This window comes from Limulus polyphemus, unplaced genomic scaffold (genome assembly GCF_000517525.1).
Source record: "Limulus polyphemus unplaced genomic scaffold, Limulus_polyphemus-2.1.2 Scaffold41, whole genome shotgun sequence".
Lineage (NCBI taxonomy): Eukaryota > Metazoa > Arthropoda > Merostomata > Xiphosura > Limulidae > Limulus > Limulus polyphemus.
In genome coordinates, this window is record NW_013665651.1 from 1,396,433 (window position 1) to 1,417,667 (window position 21,235).

The following is a 21,235-nucleotide window of genomic DNA, read 5'->3' on the forward strand; positions in this document are numbered from 1 at the left end:
AACTGTTTGAAATAACATTTTCTCTCTCACCTGCTTAACCTGAATATATTTTGTTTCTTTACTTGCTTAACTGACAATGTTTACAAAAACTCCTCCCCCCACTGGCTAAACGGTAAGTTTCAAAACTACGGCGCTAAAAATCGGGTTTTGAAACCCGTGGTGTGCACAGCACAAGATAGCTCATTGTGTAATTTTGCTCTTAATAACAACCAAATCGTTTACAAAAACATTTTGCTTTTATCACTGTTTATAGACACAACCTGCTTCGTGAGTTGCTCACCTCAGATTGTTTATTAAAACAGTTTATTTCTTTATTTGTTTAACTGAGACTACTTATAAAGACATTTTGTTTCATTATTTGCTTAATTCAGGCCAAGTTCTTTGTTAAAATTGTATTCGATTATCCAAATGATTAGAACTAATTATTGACCAAATTACAATACACAATTATTGACCAAATTACAATACACAATTATTGGTCAAAGTATGAACAAAAATTAATTCGACGAATTGGTATATTTTAACTTAGAAAAATCCCGTTTCAGCCTATACTGAGTAAATCGAATTATCATTTTAAAAGAGTTGTTCATTAAGTTTTAGTTTCGGACTGGCTCTTAGTTATTTGAGAAAATAAATCGTTCAAACTCATATTTATATAAAGCAGTTCTAAAATACAATTACCACGAAATCGTAATAATCATAAGGAGAGTTTAATATGAAACTCTGTAATCTAGAACAATTTACCAACTTGATGAAATCTATTGCATCTTTTGCAGCAATTCATTATAATCGATTGGTAACTCTTTGTAAAATAGATCTTCCAAAAGACCTGTTTTTTGTAAAACTGGATTAACTAGGAGCAGACAAACTTGAAACATTGTGCATATGTCTCATTTGAAAGAGAAGTCTTCGTGTTACAGTCATAAAGATTGTAGTTATGTCCACCGTTTTCAGAACTCTCTTTAAAAACTGTATACTGTTTATTGTAGTGTATTCAGAATCATCGACTAAATAATATTTAGTAGCATGCTGAATATATTGTACTCAAAATGAAATGACCGTATGGTATATTAATCTTATTTGGTATACTCCAAGAAATTCTAACAAAATATTAACACATCGCTCCTTAGTATTAATTAACTTAAGCAATCATTAAAAAGGTTAAAACCCATTCGCGATCAGAATGATGAATATAGGAAGCATACATCAATGACTGAACTAGAACTCCCAAACAAAATTATAGTAACTTGTGGCTACATTCTTGTAGCTTCCGTACCAATTTTATATTTCTGTTATGATAATAATTAAATAACTAAATAATTGTTATTTCCTCATACTAGACCATAATGTTAACACTTTCTATACCGTATACTTCACATAAGCCTAGTTTTAGTCCATAAGAGAATTAACTGAAGTTTGGTAAATAAATAAAAGTCTACCTTTTCAAACATTCAATCATCCTATTGGCAACTTGAAAACTTAAGCGTTGAAATGTTAAGTTTGATAAAAAAAAAATCTAAGCCTACGAGTAACAAAAGGCTTTCTGAGCCTCGGGGTTGAGTTTGTCAGGAATTATAAATAAGAAGCTATTCTTGGGTGGGATTTAAACAGGTTGGTTTTATCAACAAGTAACAATAATAACAACTCTGCAGAGAAACACGTTCGCATGCCTCGTATTCAAAACATCTTTTACGAACACAAAAAAGATTATGCTAACCCTACCGTTTTGCTGAGCTCTCTGAGGTACGACAGCTAGTGCTTTCTAAAATCTCTTAGTCTTCCAATCCCCTGCTGCAGTCGACACGGCGAAATTGGACGGTTCAAGTCAAATATGACCCTTTCTACTCAAGTAATTTGCATAGCCAACGTTCCGTCTCAAAGATAATTGAAATCCCTTCTCCCTCGTCAGCGTACTCCAGGCTGCGATCGATTTTTTGGACAGAAAAGGCTTCTTACATCCCTTTCCTCATTTCTCTGTGGAACGTGTATGTAATGCCAATACTTCGTTACATACTGTCTGTCAGATGAAAAAAGATTTTTCACGGGTGAATATTCAAAAGAAACGAGTGGAACAAATGTGTCACTAGCCGAGACCAACTAATTTTGTCTCGTTGAAATCGTATTTAGCTTTGTTTGTTTTTAAACATCAAAGAACTGGGATCAACTAATAAAAAACTAAAGAGTAGACATGCGCCACTATTCAATTATCGGTTCACGAAGTGTGTGTGTGGTTTCAAACCTATTTTCTTTCAAAATCTAAATTTCGTGAAAAATAAAACTTCAAATAATGCTTGGATGTTTCATTATTGATACCTTTCCATCCTCCCCAGTTGCTTAGTGGTAAACTTGAGGACTTATAACGCTTAAGTTTGGGACATGATTCATGCGTTGGCCATAGTGCAGATGGCCCATTGTGCAACTTTGCTCTTTAGAACAAACAAATAATCATTTTCAGTATTTATATGTGTAAAGAAAATCAATAGTTTTCAACACTCATTCAAGCAGTCTTGACAATGAATACGAATGTATTTGCATATCCAATTCTCATGAAGTTATCAACAGCGCTTTAACAATGACAGCATTCATATAACAACTATATTTGTTTGATGGCACTTTGAAATTAATTTAAAAGTCTAAATTATTGTGATTCTCTGAAAATGTGTTGTCAAGTATTATTGAAGATCCCTGGATTGTTCCCAATGGATCACTTATTTGTAAGAGCGGGAAAGTTTGAGAGAGAGAGAGGGGTTGTGTCAAACTCTACAGAGATATTGTGATAAAACACACATAAGCTTGAGATTATTATAAATTTGAGAGGGAGCGCGAGTTTAAAATCATGGAAATTACTGATAAAACACATAACGCAAAAAATTTTAGAAATATTTTAGAAATGGCTTTATGTTCATGAACACGCATCAATAAGTAGCGCTGTATTTTATTCATTTCAGTAAACATTGTTTTTCTTTAGTGCAACACTACGAAACATTTCATTAATAAACTTCTTAATTAAAAGCTCGGTGCTTCAGCGATAAGTTTGAGAGCAGATGGCGCAAAAATTCGAGATATGATCCCTGCGGGAGAGGGGGGCTGCTGCACAGCGCAGATAAACCCTTGTGCAGCATCACTTGAATAAAAACTAACTACATTTTAGAACATTTTTAGTATTTCATCTTTTCCCACGTGGTTAAATGCCTGGGTATTTGAAAAAAAATGTTTTTAAACAGAAACCTCTACCACAAGCGCTCGCTAGTATGTGTGCAAGGGTGAAAAATATCCTCTTAAACCTTACATTTTTATATTAATATTAAATAGATAACATTGGACTAGGATTAAACTCAAACATTTACTTATACAAGTAACAATAATTACTGACTGGTTCCACAAAAAGTTATTCGTTATTCTTTAAGAGAAACGATAAAAACATTTTATTCACTGGCTAGGAGCAATTCAAAGCTATGTGTTTTAAAGCTATGAATAGGAATGAAAACAATAATTTTGATTTAGTAAAACATCTTTGTTTCCTTTGTCATTGTTGACATTGGAGGGTTGGAAGTTTATCATTCTCAAAATGTGTGGATTTATATTATTCAGTTCTTATATCGGTTTGCCAGTTTCTGTAACTAAAGAAATAAGGAAATTAAATCGTATTATTGTTATCTCATTTTATGTTTTAAATATAAAGTATATTTTTTACTCTTAATAACAACAGAACCTATTCCTGAACAGATCAACAAGTAAGATAAGAAATATAACGTATTCCTGAACAGATCAACAAGTAAGATAAGAAATATAACGTATTCCTGAACAGATAAACAAGTAAGATAAAGAATAGAACCTATTATTGAACAGATCAACAAGTAAGATAAAGAATAGAACCCATTCATGAACAGATCAACAAGTAAGATAAAGAATATAACTTATTCATGAACAGATCAACAAGTAAGATAAAGAATAGAACCTATTCCTGAACAGATCAACAAATAAGATAAATAACAGAATCTATTCCTGAACAGATCAACAAGTAAGATAAAGAATGATATATTAAGTTAGTTATGTTCATAGCTAATTTCTAGTTCTGATCTAGAGATTGCTTTGATCAGGAGTTAATAAGAATACATTAAATTTTGGCTGTACTGTTGGTATTGTCCTGCTACTTGATCTAAACAGTAACATGTGTCGTAGTAATTTATCTCAGATGCTACACTCCATTGTCGGAGCTGTTTAATGAGTTTTCATTGATCATAAGACAGTTTCAGGAACGACGTTACGTTGTTCAACAAACATAAAAGCGTCGACTCTAGTTGAAACTAATGGCTGATGATTGTGTATTCTATAAGTAAGTTATACTCTACGATTTCTTTAATGTCACTTTCATTAAGAGTATTGGTTAGAATTTTTAATGTATAAATTTTTAACACTTATTACAGGTTTATTTTTATTAATATACTGAGATTGTTTAGCACTGTTAGCTTAACATATATGTATTTTAGGACTAGCCTAGGTTTCGCTCAGCTGACCGAACATCGTGCTTCATTATTGGAATTGCGGCGGGAAATATCGTTAATAGCGAGAGTAGCCTACTGATGAACTTATGCATTCTAATTTACATACATAAGAACGTAAGAAAAGTATATGGTTAGGGCGTTCGACTCGAAATCTGCGGGTCGCGAGTTCGAATCCCCGTCCCACTAAACATGCTCGCCCTTTCATCCATGGGGACTTTATAATGTGACGGTCAATCCTACTATTCGTTGGTAAAAAATAGCCCAAGAGTTGGTGGTGGGTGGTGATGACTAGTAGCCTTCCCTCTAGCCTTACACTGCTAAAGTAGGGATGACTAGCGCAGATAGCTCTCGTGTAGCTTTGTGCGAAATTCAAACAAACAAGGAAAGTATATTTAATTTGCTATACACATTACCAGGTTTATTTCTAATTTCTAATTAGTGAAGAGCTAAATATTCTCAAACACTTCCTTTGAAAGAGACAGTAGAAAGGTATGTAGGTATAGACAAAATCTATACTAAAATATTTGCTGAAGTATGGGTATTTAGAATAACCTGTCTAGTGTATGTTCCTCGTCACTGACAGATAAGGCTCACATTTTATCAAGACCTTTTCAAGGCAACTACAAGAGCCTAAATTACAACGTATTCTATAGCGTTTAAATATTGTTTTTTTTTCTTCAAAGCAGTTAGTTTTTTACAACAACCACTGGAACATAACCTTCAAAGAATGATATAGTTTGTGACTGTCTAAATGTTGTCAAAACTTAGGCGTGATTAACTTTACTCTTCTAGTGAAACGAATTTGTGACTCATTACTTCTGAACGCATCACCGGTTCTTTTTTTTTCTTAATTTATTCAATTTACAAGATAGGTAGAGAGAGGGAAAGAGACAGATGACAGACAGACAGATAGATAAATAGTTAGATTTGTTTCTTTTTTTTAGCGCAAACGTACGAAATAGGCTATCTGCGCTCTGTCCATCATGGAGAATCGAGCCCTGGATTTGAGCATTGCAAATCCGTGAACTTACGATTTACCCACTGGAAGACTAAATAGATAAAGACGCTATTTCTCTTTTCGCTTACATAGGCTATCTCGCAATAGCGCGATATTTAATAAAATACTCAGAAATGCATGGATTTTAACGTGTTATCAATCAGAGAAATTCTTGCAAGTTATCTTTTCACGTGTTCAAATATGAATTGGAAAGATTTTGTCTTGTGTAGGATATCAGAGGATGTTCGTCATTCTGAACTTTGACTGTTTTTGTTAGTGAAGAAAATGAAAGGTGGTGTGAAAACTATATTTTCAATTAAAAACCTTTTGACACTAGGTAGTTTTTTTCAGATACTTAATAAATGTGTAGGTTTCATGTACTTTCACCAGAAGAAACTTCAAGGTTCTGAGACACAATTAATGAGTCAATATCATCAGTGTTACTCTTAATAGCTTTTTTTTTACAGCTATAGATATTATATATAACATAAAATCTTTTAGTTAGCAACAAAGATGTTATGGGGAAAAATCACTAAGTTACTTATTAAATGATTTTATATTCACGTTATTAATCTGAATGATTATTTATCATTTGGTTATGTTAAAGAATGAATCATCTCAGTTTATGTAACAATTCATTAAATTTAGCAATATTTAACAATATATTAATCCATAATTTTAACATTAATAATTCACCAATGACAGTGTTCCTCTGATTATACATTAAATTTTATGTAGACTCTCTAATGTAAGTTCCACGATATTTATGTAATTATTCGTTAACTTTGGTACTAGTTTTCAAGTGTGTATATATATTAACTCGAAAATGTTGATAACCCATGATGTTAAGAATATTATTTAAACATCTACAGATCAGAACAAAATAAGTACACTTCGATTAAACTAATTCGAAAAAATAATCAACAGTTTTTGTTCAACTATCAACTTATGCAAATCAGTACACATCTTGCTATTATTTTTTATTAACGTTCCTCGTGACTTTCAACCTCCGACACTTATTATTATATGTTATAGATAACTGTTCGATTTATGTTCGTGTTAAACACTTAGAAATATCATAAGGCACAATTCTTTCACAGTATCCATAGTGTTGTAAGTACAAATCGGGCAGAGACTAAGCCAGGGGAATTGGTTGATTTGAATTTCGCGCAAAGCCACAAGAGGGCTATCTGCGCTAGCCGTCCCTAATTTAGCAATGTTAGACTAGAGAGAGGACAGCTAGTCAACACCACTCACCGCAAACTCTTGGGCTTCTCTTTTACAAACGAATAGTGGGATTGATCATCATATTATAACTCCCCGCGGCTGAATCGGGGAGTATGTTGGATGATGCTAATTCGAACCCGCGACGACCCGCGTATTGCAAGTCGAAGACCATAACCAACAGGCCATGCCAGGACAGTCAAGTGAATTTCGACCTAGATTCACACGAACATCACACGTTCTTCATTCTCACGTTTTTTGGCAGTTAGCATGTATTGGCCCTTGGCATAAAAAGAAACTAGTAGACAAATAAGCTTTTAAAGATAGATAATTGATTGAATTTGGTGAATGTTTAACCGCACAGCATTACCCTATCTATTTCCGCTAAAACGTTGATCATATTCAAAGATACATTAATAAGGTAATATTTGCTGCGTAACAAAATAACACAGGTTAAATCAGTCACATTAATTTTTTTGTTTTATAATCATCGTTTATTTTGACATGGTAAATCCCAGTTAAAAACTTGCTTTGTCACGTTAAATTATATGTAGTAGTCATCTATCTTGGCATGTTAAATCACTGTTAACGCCTGTCTTACCAAGTTAAACTATGTATAGCCATAATCTGTGTTGTCTCATTAAATCACAGTTAATCCCAGCCTCATCACGTTAAACTAAAGTCACCATCTATCTTGGTACGTTATATCACAAGTAGCACTTGTTTTATTTATGTTATACTATAGCCCTCATTTATCTTGACATGTTAAACCATAGTTAACCCCAGCCTCATCACGTTAAACTAAAGTCACCGTCTATCTTGATATGTTATATCACAAGTAGCATTTGTCTTATTTATGTTAAACTATGGCCCTCATCTATCTTGGCATGTTAAATCATAGTTAACACCTGCCTTATCACGTTAAACTATATATTGTCGTCATCTATTTTGACACAATTAACATCTACCTTGTTCGCGTTAAACTATGGGCCTCATTTATCTTGCCACTTTAAATCACAGATAATATCTCCCATGTCACGTTAAACTATAATCATCATCTATCTTGTCACGCTGAATCACAGTTAACGTCTGCTTTGTCACTTCGTTTTATCGTGTTTTTTCGGCATTTCACATTTCTGTTGTTTCTGTGCTGATATTTGATTTTTCATGCAATTTTTTTTTCAGTACCCACTGTTAAGTATGGATCAGTTTGACTAACTCAGAAAGATAAGTTCTTTAAATATAATTAATAAACGTGTTTTGTCTGGGACGACATGAACTATATTTTAAGAGGAAAACATTTTTCTCATTAATTCTCTACGAAAAAAAAATCGTTTACTACGTTTCTAATAAAACCACTTTTACCTCCACTTTTTCTCTTGGGAAATAGCCCCCACCCAGGTGACACAGCGGTATGTCTGCGGACTTATACCGCTAGAAACTGGGTTTAGATACTCTTAGTGAGCAGAAAACAGATAGCCCTTTGTGTAGCTTTGTGCTTAATAATAAACAACAACAACAACAATCTTGGGAAATCAAATTTCATTAGGTCGGCAACATCACTTTACATGGGGTATCATGACATTAGGTATGATTCACAAGAACGGCAGCATCACTTTGCATGGGGTATCATGACATTAGGTATGATTCACAAGAACGGCAGCGTCACTTTGCATGGGGTATCATGACATTAGGTATGGTTCACAAGAACGGCAGCATCACTTTACATGAATTATCATGACATTAGATATGATTCACAAGAACGGCAACATCACTTTACATGAAGTATCATGACATTATATATGATTCACAAGAACGGCAGCATCAATTTACATGGGGTATCATGAGAAATAAAGCGCTAAAAATATAAATTAATAACTGAAATTATACATACAAATGTTAATTTTGAAGCTTCGCCAAGTCATTACAATCCATGTTACTACGTCTTGTCATGTTCTATCTGACGACCATGCATCTTGACAATATTTCTCTAACGTAGTTTCCATTGTAAAAGACACCGTCGTAAGACTTTCATTTTTAAAACACACCTCCTCCGTGCATGTTTTCCATAATCCATTTTGTGTGCAAGAATGACATTTTCCTAGTGTCCGTTTCAACAACCTGATCACACAGAAATCCATATGCAAGTTTGACCGGCATGTCTTCCTATGAAACAGCATGGATATTCGTTTCTTTCTCCAGTCACTTGAGGTATGTAGAGGAAGCAGTCTGAGTACACGTGACTTTAGTCGCTTTTTTAGATGGAAATCCTTCTTGATTACGTTGTGTACCTTTTCTTGCAGCACGTGAACAACTTTTTCTAACCATCCCTTGGTTCATAGATCCTCACTTGTTACAAGATGGCTAGGGTACAAATTATTACAGATCTGGTTCTGGTTTCCTAAGTTGATTCATAATCTTTTGTTTTCCAATGTCATTAAGTACAAAAGATATCACCGTCTTGGAAATGCTAAATCCCCGATCTTTAGGATGTGAGTGTGTGAAAGTTTTGCGTTGGAAAGGGCTGTTGGATACCCTTTTCAAAATCGATCAGTTTTCGGTAACATTACATTACCTACGAAATCTCAAACAAAATTCAAATATAGTTCTGATAAACGGCGATCCACCGCGACTTTATATCGGCCATAGTTGTCACGCTACTTGCTTGTTTGCATATTCAAAATAGTTTTGATATAAAGACATCAACTCTGTGTATGTTAAGACAAAGACGTTCAAAAAATGCTATGTTTAACGTAAGCTTTTCAGAAAATGTGAAATTATTTGAGCTATTCAACAGAAACAATGATCAGTCGAAATCCACTTCATTGCAAATAATGAAAGTAAAAATTAACTTATCGAATAAAGAAGATAGGTATTTTCTTCTGAAAGTGAAATGTTAACCCTACATTTCAATAAAATACTAGTAAACTGTACTATATTTGAGTAGAGTGTTGTTAGTCAAAATCGCACAGATAGACTATAGTCGTACAGAAATATAGAGCTACTTCTGTCCCGTCTTGGTTTACAAAACTAATGTTTGTTTTATTTGTTTCTTATTTAGAGCTGCTAATCATCCAATAGCATACAGCTACCAAAATAGCGGAATCGATTATCACTTTGATAATGCGTCTACAGCTGAAAATGCGAAACACGTTCAGCGACATATCGCGGGCTCGAACTGTGGACTTTATGATACGCAGCCCGGCATGCTAATACCTAGGCCACGCTCCGCGCTCTCTCTCTACAAGATATTTCTGAATGCATTGCTTGATCAGATATTGTTGCACGCTGTAAAAAAGGTTTTCAAAACACATAGCCTAGATTTTATTAATAACTTTAGTTCTTTCTAATTTATATGATCCAAGAACTTAAAAACAAATTTTATGCACCTTATTGTACTATACCTTAATCAAAGTAATGCTCTAGTGTATTGTATTCTCAGATTTCTGCTTTTTCTATAATTCAAGCTATCAACGCTCTAAAATTGTTTGTTTGTTTGGAATTAAGCACAAAGCTACACAATGGGCTATCAAAACCTGGTTTCTAGCGTTGTAAGTCCGCAGACATACCACTGTGCCACTGGAGGGCGCGCTCTAAAATACCAACCAATGACTCAGTAGTAAGTCTGAGGGCTTATAATGTTAAGTATGGGTTTCGATATCTTTTCGTGGGCAAAGCAAAGACATCCCATTATGTTGCTCTGTGCTTAATAATAAACAAACACTCTAAAACAAAAACTTTCACATTAATCACCATCATCAATACGAATAGATTTTAAAATTAAATTAACTGTTTCTCCTTTACTCTAAAGAGTTTTGGTCTAAAATTTTACACCATATTTGTCCGAGTCCAAAATTAGGCTTTTACAATGTATTTTTCCGAGTCCAAAACTGGACATTTACATTACATTTTTAAGCTTTGTTTTTTTCCTTACCTACTCAAACATACAAACAACTAAACAAAGAACATCAAAGTAACGCAGCAATAACAGAAATTAAATGTTTTTTTGTTTTGTTTTTTAGCGCAAAACCACACAATGAGCTTTCTGCATCGTATCCATCGTAAGGATTGAGCCCCGAAGTTAAAAGAAGTTGTTTTCATTCAGCAATTATAAAATTGTATACACGGATCTTATACATGAATGTTGGCAAAACCTCGTTTGGAAAGTTGCAAATAAAACATGAATTACAAGGCACCTGCGAAGGTATTTGTGGTACTTGTGTGAAATGAACCAAAATATTATACATTATACGGCATTTCAAAACAAAACGGAAATTCGTGTAAATAATACAATATTAGATTTTCTTATATTGTGTAGAAAAGAATTGAGCGAATTGCCTAATAAAATTTGCATGAACATCGATACGTACTTTACTAGCCTTCTTAATAGTCTAACTGTCCATTATGTGTATAAGTATATGCACACATACATATATATACCTGCAAGGTTTAGGAACACCATTACCATTTCTGCTTCGAACGTGAGCAAAATGTTTTATCTAAATATATATATATCAGTGTGCATAAATTAAATATACTTATACGTCTGTAGAAAGGAACAGGAATACAATACAAACATACAAATATATTTGTCTTGTAAAAAAGCAACAACGTGTATTGCATAAGTTAATATTGCAACCTAGTTAGTATCACGTGCTGAACGTCTATGCTGGGGGAGGGTGCTTATGGACTTATCCCGGTACGAAACTGACAATTTCAAATTGATCAGGCATACATTGACTGTATAATGATCTGCTATCTCTTTTATTGTCTTCTTTCTCTCTCTACGTCTCGTCCAGATGATTCGGATCGATGCAGTTGAACTGCTTCATATGCGTGTACACACTTTAGCTGAGTCGTATGAAACTTGAAGCCCTGCAAAGAAAGGTGGATGATAAATATTACATCCATACACGTATATCTCAATTAACTAAGACGTAATTATCACGAAATGTAAACCTATTTCCGAATAAAATTAGGGTGTGGCAGAAGCCTTGCCTGATTAATGATTCCTGTATTATTCTAATGCTTCTACTTTGCACCAGCATACGATTGCTTTCTAACAGTGTCTGAATTTCTAAATATATATATATATATATATATTTACAAGTTTATAAGTGTAAGTTATATATATATGCATACACTTATAGGTATATAAGTTTGTAGTGCGCATATTTGTAAATACACCTTCATCTACTTGTAACTATCAACGGAAAGATAGCCATCAGAAGAAAGGACAAAAATATTAATTAAAGCTGAGATTTTTTTTAGCTTCATATAAAGATAGCTATATAGACAGGTTGATAAAAATATAGCCGATAGATGGGTGGATAGAAATTGTGTAATGTTGCTTTCTAAAACTAATAAGTTAACCAGTTGGAAAGTTAAACAAAATTCTTCGATTGCCAATACGATATGAATGCATTTACTTTATAAAGCAATGTTTTTAAGGCGCTAACTTAATCTACAGCAGTTTTTATATTATACTTTATATTATTGTAACGTCGTTACAGTCCATGTCACTACGTCTGGTGATGCTTTATCTGACGATTTCGTATCTCCACAATAGTTCTGAAAAGTAGTTTCCATTGCAAGTAACTCCAACGTAAGGCCGTCATGTCCAAAGCACATCTGTTCTCCCTGCAAGCCTTCTATAATCTACCTAATGTATGTGGACGACAGTTTCCCAGCGTCAATTTCAACAGTCCGATTACACAGACTTCCATATGTGCTGCATCCAGTGACTGGACTGCTTTGTCTTCCTATATAATAAATTCAATACTCGTTTCATTCTGTAGCTGCTTATGGTATGCGACAATTGAACGGATATGTCGTGAAAGCAGCTTGTATACAGATGACTTGTTCACTTTTCCAAACGGAGATCCCTTTTGGTTATATTGTTTGCTGTTGCTTGAAATACGTGGACGGCGTGTGCCACTAACATTTTTGTTCGTAGAGTCTCAATTGTTACAAGATGCTGTAATTTGTTTACCATGGCTGGGATACGACTTGTTGCGGGTCTTTTTCGGGATGGTCCTGATTCCCCTACCCTAAGTTGATCCATAATCCTTTGTTTTCCAATGCCATTAAGTACAAGGGATATCCAACGTCTTGAAAATTATAAATCCCTCATCTGAACACATCTTTACCATTTGATTATATAAATATTTTGCCTAGAAAAGGTCTGTTATCTTCTTCTCCCAAAAGCGATTTCGGTGGTATTACATTATCTACGTAAGGTCAAAAAATGACAAAATATAGTTCTGATACATTCCATACTACCGCGACTTTCTATCAGCTATGGTTTTCACGTGTCTTGCTTCAATATAACGTACTCAACCCTCTGTATAAGATGCATAAAAGTAGAGAAGATATTTTTAATTATATGTACTATATTGTAAAGTCTCTGACGACAAACAGAAACATTTTCCTAACCATTTTCCTAATTTGTAATGACAGCATGTTTTATCAAGATTTACTATCAGATAAGTCTGTCAGCTTAGTGTTTCCTGTATTAAGGAAAAGGTTTTACATGTTTTAAAATTATATATTATTCACCAGAGTATTAGTACTAATAGACGCTGTACCGTTAATAACAGTAATGCTTTATGTTTCTTTTATATTTTATAATAGTATTTTTTCCAAGTAATTTTATAAAATTCTATATCTAATACCTAACTTTTTTGTGTCTGAGGCTTATGTTAATCCTTTTTCTAATGTTTACAAGATTAAACTCCTTCTGGTGATTAACAAGTTAATCGTCTGATGGAACTGCCTAATTATGGAAGTAGTTTTCGAATAAAAACTGTTTACCGGTCTCTTTTTGTATTTGTGTGTTCGCAATAAAACGTAGCAATCTCTAAGATGCGATATGATAGCATACATCGTTTTTGTTTTTTATCAGTCATACATTGATATATTTCAATGATTTATGATCAAAGTCTGATATACTGGCATCTAGCAATTTATTGGCTGTAATTATTCTGCTATTACGTAAATAATCACTTGATTTGTAACTAATATTCATTCGGTTGCTTGAAGACCCAAACCTAGTCATTCGTTATTTTCTAAGCTTATTAAAACGGTTTTTAAAGTAGTCGTTTCAATTTAATGTCTAGAAGTGTTATAAGTTATATTCAAAACCAGAATTTTACAATGTGTTCTAAATAAGATTAAATAACAGTTGGATGTAAGTAATTGGCCTACTGCTGCCCTCTATTTTATGTTTTGTAAAACATTCATTATTTATTAATGTAAGGGAGTGTCCACGTGCTAATAACAACTACAAGAATATTACAATTAAAAAGTTTGCTACTTGATCTGAAAACGAAAAATAAATAAACTTGTCATATTCTTGTGTCATTATTCTTTTACATAATTACTTAACCAAGCTGTGAAATAAAAGAATACATAATACAAGAAAGAACATTTCAGAATCTCAACATGATTCATGGCTTTTATCACAAAAAATATGTTTGTTTGTTTTAGCGCAGAGCAACGCATTAGACTATTTGCGCTCTGTCCACCACGGGAGGTCGAACTCCTGATTTCAGCGTTGTAATCCCGCAAAATTAAGGCTGACTCATTGGAGGATCGTAGGAATTAACCAGGCTAATATGTTCATTCGTTTTTCTTGTGTAATTTAAACAAACTGGACATTAAGTTCAGAACATTTTGTAAACACAGTAAATGTAATAATTTAATGATTTTCCCCTAAAATATTATTTCATTAGTAATAAATAGCTCTCACCATTTAATCTTACATCGGTGAATGTTGAATGCTGTTGTTTCTTTCGCTGCATATATGTTCATCTTCATTTTTTTATCTACTGTAAGATTGAATAGAAAATAAAAAACAATTATTATTAATTACATTTTTCTCAGTATACAATGGAGCATACTAGTCCAGCATACAAGAAGCACGAAAATTAGTATACACATAGAGTTTCACATTATTTTGTTTGTTTGCTTGTTTTTTTAATTATGCACAAAGCTACACAAGGGCTATTTGTGCTCTGCTCACCACGGGTATCGAAACCCGGTTTCTAGCGTTGTAAGTCCACAGACATATCGCTGTTTCACATGGAGCTGATTCTTTACAATGGAACATACTAGTCCAGCAGACAAATTCAAAATTGTTCAAATTGTGAAAAGAAGCACGAAAATTGGTATACACATGGAGCTTCCTACAAAAGCAAGATCCATTGAGAGCTTGCTCCAGTCAACAGTAATCTTTGATTCCGATATGGCTACAGTCGAAAAACAACCATTACTCAACTGTATGTTTCAAATTCATATTACACTTTCACCCAAATATCTAAAATTTAGCATACATATATGTTCCCACATTAAAACTCATGTAAAAGCAAGACCCATCGCAGATCTTGTCCCAAACAGCCGCCATATTGAATTACATAAAATAACATAAATACGTTACCTTAATATCCAAAACCACGTTTTAGTAGTTAAATAGCTTGATTCTAGTAATTATTTTATTGTATGAAGTTCTCTAGTTTTTTTTGTTTTTTTTCAAGCATGTTTAAGTAGCCAGATATAAAATATTGCAGCAAACACCTATAATCAGTTACGTAGCATATCCATTAAAATGCACATCTGTCAAACGTGTACAACAGCATAAAACACCATCCACCATCAGTGTAAAGTTTACTCAAACACACTTAATGCACTAATAAGTATCCAAACATAATTCTAATTTATGCTATAAGGTTGGTTTGGTTTATTTTGAATTTCGCGCAAAACTATTCGAGAGCTATCTGCGCTAGCCGTCTCTATTTTAGCAGGGATAGACTAGAAGGAAGGCAGCTAGTTAACACCGCCCACCTCCAGACCTTGGGCTACTATTTTAACAATGAATAGTTGGATTGACCGTCAAATTATAACTCCCCACAGCTGAAAAGGCCAGCATGTTCAGTGAGGGGGATTCGAACCCGCAACAAACAGATTGCGAGTCGAAACCCTAACCACCAGGCATACCAGGTGCATGCTATACGAATCATGTAATTTATTCAAATACACGTATAGTGTACACCAGTGTAGACAGAGTAGACAGTGTAGACAGTGTGAAGTTTATCTCCACCACCATGAACTTTCGAAACATTAATCTTGGTGGCAATTTCCGACACAGAAACACAGTACAGTGCAACATAAGCTTATCTTGCAACATTTGCAGAGACCCTTGCATGATTTCTTTCAGGAGCATGGATGATCCCACTGCAGGAATTGATAGCCTATAGTAGAGTTGTCCAGACATGTGTTCAGTCTTGGTCTGTTTGATTCCGACCCCATTCACCTGAAGTCGGTACATCCTATTCAGGCATTAGTGGCTGCCCCCATATATGACCAATCTAGTAAGCAGTTCTTATTGAATACTGTTCAAGAGCAGCCTGCATTTGAGAGATGTTTTTCTGGGCAGAGAGTGCTTAGCGCGCCTGGTTCACATTACTAATTGAGCAAGTGTGACTATATATTAATATTCTGAACCATTATTTAATGTTAATATCCTCCAGCATGAATTTTTGTGGTACTTCTGAAAGGTTTGCAAATGCTGTAATTACGTCAGGGTATGCCTTTTATATCTCAAATGTAATTTTTTCTTGGTCAAGACAAGGCTAAAACAGTATAGCAGCCCATGAATGCATCATTAGGTTCAAGGTTGAAATATGACCTTTCGAGAGAAGGATGTTGGTTCCACAAACTTAGGGGTCTGTCTTCGACCAATTCAGAATATTTTGAAATTGCAATTTGTTTTAGTATACTCGGTTTTAGAATATTATTCTATTTTAACAATCTTCTTTATCCATCTGATGTATGTTTTAAATCTATTCATTGAAGGTATACAGCGTTTATGTAGTTTCACTAATATAATTTAGTATGCAGTATAATATTTGAATACAGCAAGTAGTTTAAATCTGAGATTAATTCTTAGAAAAAAAACTGTTATATTATATGTGCTGGAAGCTAAGAAACATAGATATATGTTGTGAATTTCTAGCCACTGTATGTTCTAGAAGCAGTAGTGTGACTCTACGAGAGTAGTACGAACGTATGTCAAGTTCTTGTTGAAAAATTATTATTATAAACGCGTATCCATGTTAAGTTAACCCCTACAACTTAAGTACTTTGATAACTGGTGTGGTTTTTAATTGTTTTTCCATATAAAAATCAAATTAAATTAATACATCGTTCATTTAGATATCTGAATACTGTCATATAATTTTGATACAAGTAATTTACAACTACCGCAATTCAGAGGGTATTACGGTAACATAAGTTTCAAAAATACAGCATGTCTGATTTCACGAATTGGCTGTAACCAACAAGCCGCTCATAATAGTCATGGATACAATATATCGAATCTCGTGTATCTTAAGAACCTAAGTTTGGATGAAGAGCAATAGAAGGTCATCATAAGGGGCAAGAAATTAAGTTACCTATTATATATTTTTGATAGATTGATTTGGGTAAGATGTCAACCAAAATATTTTTTTTTTGACAGCTGGATTTGGATCTTGTTTTAGAAATTATCGTAGCGTTCTAAGATTGCAAATCCGTGGGAGTAATATTTTAATAATGGTCTCTTTTAGTTGGCTGGAAATAGTTGAAAGACCACGAATACCTTGTTTTGTTGTATTGTGTTCGTTTATTTGTTTGAATCAGATATTTGCACAAAGCCACACAAGGGCTATTTGTACTATCCGTCCCTAATTTTAAACTTATAGACTAGGGGGAAAGAAAGAGTCAATAGCTCTCACCACGAATTCATGGGCTATTCAGTTCGAATAATAGGATTTGGCCATCACTCTTATAACGCACTCATGGCTCCAAAGTGTGAGGCGCGATTTTGTGATAACAAGAAGAGAATCATTAAACCATCTGATCCATGGTCTGTCAGATTAACCACTAAGCCAAGTCAAGCCCTGTTATGTCGTAACATTCTAAATAGTGCTGAACTGCCATCATTGATGAAATTCTATACGGATCGGTTATAACTCTTTCGGCTAATAATACTTTATGCCATAATGAAGTCATGTCCAACAAAAGTTTGAAGCAAACAACACTCAAAATCTCTTTCAGCCAGCCTAGGTCCTCGACCTGAATGTGACCGTCTGAGAAACAGAAAGTACAGACCCAAAATATTAGCTATCCTCTGAACTGCTTTGTAAAAGACTTGAAAATCTGTTGCATGAGATGTGTACCAACTATTGGTGGCAGGTCTAGAACAGTCCGGGTCGTGATTAAAACTAATATCGATCTACTCGCTATTAAACTGGGACACCAGTGATGAAACGAGACATCCTCATTCTATCCCAACAGGTTTGGTAATATATTCTATACGTAATGCTAAGATGAAGTTAAAATGATTTAAATTAAAATACCAAAATTGATGTTTGTCTTGATAATCAAAATTACTTAAATTCAATGAAAAGTCTTTATCGTAAAGTTTAAATACTTTCATAAGCTTTATATAATAAGGTTGAAAGATTTAATTATTCTATAGACTATCTCCTTTCGTGACATATAACGAAAATATTAAACATGAGCCATTAATCTTAATGCTGATAACGTGGATAACATCTAGCTTTGGACTCTCAAACGAATCCTTTGCACATGTAAGGCACTACTAAGAAAATAACAACTTACCTCAAATGTCAGAAAAAAATGAATAGCTTGCAATTCATAAATTGAGAGGACTCAAATCATACTATATCGTTTTTCCTATTAATATCTTTCCTTCTGAAACGTTAACTGTTCTGTACGTATCATTTTAAGCGTTTTTCTAAGATTTATAGGGTCACTATTATGTTTCAAATTGGAATACCAAATAGTTAAAAGGGAAAATCTTTTTTTAAAAAAAATTAAGGACATAAATGTATTAATAAAAAAAAACTTTGGAAAGCGGTTATAAAACAAGAATTATACTAAAATCATTGTAATTTCATCTTCTTCCAGATTTACGTTGGAAAGAATTGCCAATAAGTGTTCCTAGGTAAATCAAGGCCATTTATTGGAAAAGTTTTATGATTTTCTACGAAAACTTCGGAAATTAATATTTCAATATCTCTTATAAATCCTAAATAAAACTCGTAGTTTTCAACGAATAATTGTCTCTCACGTATAAAAAGTCATTTACAAATATTTTTTTTATTCTAAGAATCCATGACTAAAAGCAAATATAATGTATGTTAACATAGATATCATTTAGTATTATATCCTATATCAATTCACATTGTGTGTTTGTGAATTTGTTTGTCCGCGAACTCCTCCCATAGTTTTGTACGTAGAAGCACCAACTTAGCAGACAAACTTGGGTTGTTGGGGGGGGGGGGTGTCCTTATCTATATGGTGTACCCCATATCCTTATTTTATTACTTTTGGGGGGAGGGGGCACCAAGGACGGCTCAACTTGCCCGGAAGGTTACCCAGCTATGATGAGAGGCAAGGAGTAGGATTGCAGGGTCACTGAACTCTAATCTGGCATCAGATGTTTTGTTCTTGGCTTCACTCGAGATCCCATGGACGCCATTTATGAAACTATGTTCAAACCTTTATTCGTGAGCTAGCGGAACCAAACCTGACACATGAATTTCAGGTACCACGGAAGGTTTCTTTTTTCGTGTACCGACCCCTCTTTAGGATAGCTATGGACGTAATTGGGATAATGGAAGAGTTTCAACTGTACATTTTGGTCTCTCTGCATCACGAGTGGTCTTTTGAACTCCGCAACGGAGTGAGGGTGTTTTATACTAGTATCATTTTGCTGACCTCTTGTAACAAATGATTAATTTGTTCCACACAGTTGGTTATAGCTGATTTTAAAACCGAAATTGAAAGACATGGACGACTTTTTATGTTCACTATATTTAGTATAAGGTTTCAAGTACTAATTTGTCTTTATTTTAAACTCTTGCTAATTAGTTTAATTATCAAATACTATCGATTTACAAAAAAAAAACATTTTCAGATAATCTTTACAAATACAGACTGTCATTTCGATAACTATATATCCTTGAAAATTAATTAATTGTGAAGAATATGTAATCAGCCATTTGAATTTATATTCAAGACGAAATTACTGACATTAATAGTTTGAATGTAAGATTAATTATAGAATTTCAGTTGTACACTACCAGTCAGTTACTGATGGAAACCAGTAAATGCGTTTGATTTCTTTATTGAATAAACTATAAAATATTGATGTATCAATCAGTTATTAATAATCGCTATACTTCTACGATATATCTAACGCTAAATTGTTTTAGGTTAAAAGCGACTCCAGAACATTGATTGTGGTATTACGTCACCATTGTTTAATCAGAAATAGAATCTAAATTCTGGTCGATGGAATAAACTACTAATGTTTTATACAATATCTCTGCACATGATTTGTTTAGATAGGGGTTCTAAAACTCTTGCAGAACGGGGACACGTTTGCGAGGGTGAACAACTCAGATCCCCTCCCCATTTGTCTGATCACTAAAAATCAACGGATAATGGATATCATCCTAGCAATAAATGCTAGTATAATAATATAGTTTATTTTAAACTATTTTATAACTTTAAAACACTTAATCGGTCCTTCTTGGCATCGAAATCTGATTTTGAATGTCATTAGTCCAGAGACTTGCCGCTGAATCACCGGGGGGGGGGGTAAAAACTAGACAATGAAGAGACTGGGAAGAAGAAGCAGCTTTCTTAAATGTGTTTTAAAAGAAATACTTCAAAGGAATTTGTTACATCTTCCCAACTCCCTTAGTCCTTTACGACCCCCCACCCCACCCCTCCCACTCTTTGTAGCCATCTAAAATTTTAGAGCATGTGATCTATGGTTGTAGGGCAACTGCCCCCCGCAGCCACATCTTCTTTTATTAATATAACTGACTAAAATAAGAAAAGGAAAAATGGCACATATTTCTTATATTTTATAAAAGAACGAACTATCTAAAGAATCAACTGCCAGGATAACAAACATTGTAGAAATTATTCAAAACCGCAATTTGTTGGACTTTTTTAGAGGAACAGCTCATAACGTACAGTTCTCATGTACTTACGTTATATAACTTTGCATAATTCAACACTTTTATTTTATTACAATAAATAAAAATTAACATGAAACCTGTGTTATTTTCTCCTACTTAAACACGTTCTTTCGTTATATAACTTTGCATAATTCAACATTTTTATTTTATTCCAATAAACAAAATTTAATATGAAACCTGTGTTATTTTCTCCTACTTAAACACGTTCTTTCGTTATATAACTTTGCATAATTCAATATTTTTATTTTATTCCAATAAACAAAATTTAATATGAAACCTGTGTTATTTTCTCCTACTTAAACAGTTTTAGATAATTCATTCAAATACAAGGAATATGTGTTGTTGTTTTTTCCTGTGTTAGTCAGTTATATTAATATAATAAGATATGGCTGCGGGGGACATTTGTCCGGGGGGAGGGCAATTATCCAGGGAGAGCAGTTGTTAGGTTACCG

The 21,235-nt window shown here is 33.7% G+C and overlaps 1 protein-coding gene across 4 annotated transcripts in view; it reads right to left on the reverse strand.

The window, feature by feature from the left end:
* Window positions 1-1,914, reverse strand: part of LOC111086406 — an 81,693-nt gene extending 79,779 nt beyond the window's left edge. For all 4 annotated transcript variants that reach the window (XR_002611123.1, XR_002611122.1, XR_002611125.1 and 1 more), the window contains exon 1: window positions 1,723-1,914. The gene's annotated coding sequence lies outside the window, so the exon portion shown is untranslated. The remainder of the gene's footprint in view (window positions 1-1,722) is intronic.
* Window positions 1,915-21,235: the final 19,321 nt, after the last annotated feature.